At 34.2% G+C, this 3,813-nt stretch overlaps 1 pseudogene; it reads right to left on the reverse strand.

Annotated features, from left to right (window-relative positions):
- Positions 1-2,406: 2,406 nt before the first annotated feature.
- On the reverse strand, positions 2,407-2,934 carry LOC131626031 (zinc finger protein ZAT18-like; annotated as a pseudogene).
- Between the last annotated feature and the right edge of the window lie 879 nt (positions 2,935-3,813).

Genomic DNA, 3,813 nt, shown 5'->3' on the forward strand with positions numbered 1-3,813 from the left:
GTTCACTTCCGAAATACTGCGATTTCTGCAGATTTATCAAAACACTCCCCCTCCCCCAATCATTTACCCTAAATCAAAACAAAAAGTGGCAGAGGCGAAAATTTGTGCAAACAGAATTCCAAAGCTACATCAAGGCTCCAATCACACTGCTAAACAACATTCAAAAGCCCTCAATCCTAACACTTTGTAAGTTTTGAAATTTTTAGATCTATTATTCAAATGCATGTTATTTAGGGTTTTAATTGCATAAATGATATATGGCTAGGTTGTTAGTAGTATTTAGGTTGTTTAGAAGCATTTTGATTTGGTTTGAAGGTTGATTTAGGGGTCTGCCATGGAAGTTGCAGGAAATTGCATCGCAGGGGTGTTTCGGAAGTTCATTTCCGAAAACACCTCCATCCCAGTTTTCGGAAATGAACTTCCAAAATATATCAGAAGTTCAAATTTTTTTGTTTTTTATTTTGTCTCGCATATTAATCGATTTCAATTGTTTACAGGAACATGTCTTCTAGAGAGGGCGCTAAGGGAAGAAAGGATTCTTCAGAGAAAGAGGTGAAAGAGGTGAAGGAGGTGAAGGAGGTGAAGGAGAAGAAGAAGGTTTCGACCGGCTCTACTTCTCGTTCCCAGGGGGCCCGGGGCCCGGATGCTCAAGCTCAGTCTTCAGGCGTGAGAGTCGTGATCAACGCTGATGGTTCTGAGACTGAGTGGGATGAGGATTGGTATAATTATCTTCATTCGGAGGAGTTCGCTCGTCGGGAAGAATAACATGTTTTTTTTTGTTTGATGTGTATTTTGTAACGCTCGTCGGGCAGAATAACATGTTTTTGTTTTGTTTTGTTCTGATTTCGGATTGTATCGCACAGTGTATTTGTATTGGATTTATCATGTTAGTTTTTGGAAGTGGTAACCGGGGTCGGAACATATGACGGATGAGGTGGATGTCTGGAGGAAGTAGAACTGGAGATACGTCCACCACGAGACAAAGTAGCCAATCAATGTAAGCTATAGTTTATGATTATCATCTGGGGAGGTCATTTCTAAAAAATCAAGATTAAAAATAATAAGATTTTTTTTCCAATTTTTTGTACTGACGTCCCCTGATGATAATGATAAATTATAGCTTACATTGATTGGCTCCTTTGTCTCGCGGTGGACGTACCTCCGAGTCTTCTTCCTCCGGACATCCACCTCCTCCGTCATATGTTTCGGCTCCGGTTACACCTCCTCCGTCATTTGTTACTTTCAGTTGTACGTATTTTTATTAAAATAATAAATAAACCTTTTGAAATTTGGAAGCCTTTTTTTCTCCCCACCACTCTCTCATCCCCACCTACCCGTGTTTAACAATATGTAACTTTAATTTTATGTAATATTATCGTTGTAATTTTCACCCGATTAAATAAAGCGAATTGTTCATTTTCTTCTGTCCAGACCTATTTTCGGAAGTGCATTTCCGAATTCCTCCAAGGGGGGTGCGCTCGGAGATGAACTTCCGAAACACCACATTTTCTGAAAAGTGACTTTATTTCGGAGATGCATCTCCGAAATCAATATTTTATATTAAAAAAAACACGTTTTCGGAAGTTCATTTCCGAAAACACCTTTTTTCCAAAAAAAAGTACCGTTTCGGAAATGAACTTCCGAAACAAGGGGTATTGTGGTAAATTCACCAGGGGTGGGCAAGAAGGTTAGGAGGTGGGTGAAGAATTTCTCTAATTTTATTCATAGTATAAAAAATTCCATAAAATGGAGAACTCAAAAATTGTATTGAAGGAGAAATTTGGAGGGCTTATATAAATTTTTCAAATATCTATTGACAATTTTAAAAATTAACAATTTAGTAATGATAATGACTCTTTTATCATTCTAAACAAAATTATTTTTTAAAAAAATATCAAATATTTTTCGATATTTTTTTTAAAATTTCGTTTTCGGAAACCTTCCCCTCTCTTCCATACTTGCAAACATAGCCTAAAAATATACATATAGGAAGGTGTGAGTGAGGCCACAAGCCCACAATCATCCATATGAAAACAATTTGTTGCTAAATCATATAAGTAGATAAATAGATTCACACATGTAGAGTGAAACAAGCACTCCGGATAATTCTATATTTATATAACAAAATTTTAAATTCAACACTATGGTACCCTTAATTTAGTTGGATATAAATACTTTTAATCAATTAAATACTATAATATATTATCATATCACATTTTTATTTTATTTTATTTTAAATTAAATATTTAATATAATTTGCACTAAAGATATTGATATCTAACTTAACTTCAAGGATACTAAAGAATTAACAAATTTTAAAATTAATCCATAAATGTTTTTACATACAAAAATAGATAGAATACAAAGGTGGTGATATGTCCAAAAAAAATTGGTTAGATACTAAAATCAAACTAAAAAGTGATCTACTTGTGGTGCCTTATTTCCAAACAAGAGCTTCAAGTCATTTTCTAAAGGTGTCAAATTCAAGTCCAACTCTAAAAAGTATTATTTTGTTGGGATTGATTTTTTATGTGAATATTATTGAGTTTTAACTTTGTGTGTTTCCAGTTTGTGATATTCTAAAGGTGCCTCAGTAAGTCTATGTCTTCTCTTTTGTCCACCCAAAGCTTTACCCAATTTAAATTCTTGTCCACAAATTGAACACTTGTGTAATTTTGGTTGCTTATTTATTTGTATGATCATGACCTTTGAGTTTTTCATCTCCTTCAAGTTTGAGTTTCTTGTGACTTGTCCTATAACCACCCAGTGCTTGAAAAGATGAGAATTTGCGATTGCAAGTTTTGAACTCAAACTCAGCTTGAGAATATGTTTGTTCTTTTGGTGTTGATGGGTACGATAAGAAGAGAGTAACATTAGATTTGTTGCTAAATCCATGCTCTCTTTTTTTACTTTGTTTTCTCTTTGTCTCTTCATCATTCATGAGTATGTTCAACGTATATGTTTGGTTAATGGAAGGACACTAAATAACTTAACTCGTATTTATATAGAGGTAAAGTCAAAAGAGAAAACGTGGGATCCAAATAGATGTTTTGCACTGTTGAGAAACCTAGTAACGAGCCTTAAACACTAAGCTACTTGTTGTACAAGTATGTTCCGCAACACTTTCACTATTTTATCTAAAAATATTCTTGTACAGTTTTTAGTACATTTGTTTGTGTAGAATAATGCACACGTATAGGATAGGGTATTTTCGATCTCCATTCAACATAGACGACGGCGGTAAAGTGTTGCACCATTAAGAAAAGGAATTAATCAAATAAGTTGCAAAAACATGTTTTTCTTTGTGTTCAGATTGGTTGGTATAACACTTCCACATCTCAAAACGAGTGCTATATATACATACACCTTCACATGTCTTCTACTAGTCTAATAAAAAACCAGCAGATGTTGAAAATGGAAGGAAAAAAAAAGACTAACGTGTTGCATTGTAGTTTCAGAAGTTGAAAGTTACTAAAATAAGAAAAGGCATTAGAATAATGTAGTACAAATAGTTTATCCATACAGCTCACAAATTATCAACCGTTTGTGCCCTGATGCGTAGACAGTTCAAATAGAAATATGATTAGGGGTGTTTGCGGCACGGTTTATGCGGTTTTGACGTAAAAATTCATCCGAACTGTAAGAGGAAAAAATGCGTGGTTCGGTTTGGTTCTATTGGCTTTTAGAAGTAAAACCGAACCAAACTAAACCAAACCAATGCGGCTGGATTGTTTCGGTTTTGTTTACAATAATTTATTGAGCCATACATATACATATTGATGACAACATAACTTTGTATTTAATCATTTATAC

The sequence above is a fragment of the Vicia villosa genome, unplaced genomic scaffold (genome assembly GCF_029867415.1).
Source record: "Vicia villosa cultivar HV-30 ecotype Madison, WI unplaced genomic scaffold, Vvil1.0 ctg.000255F_1_1_3, whole genome shotgun sequence".
Lineage (NCBI taxonomy): Eukaryota > Viridiplantae > Streptophyta > Magnoliopsida > Fabales > Fabaceae > Vicia > Vicia villosa.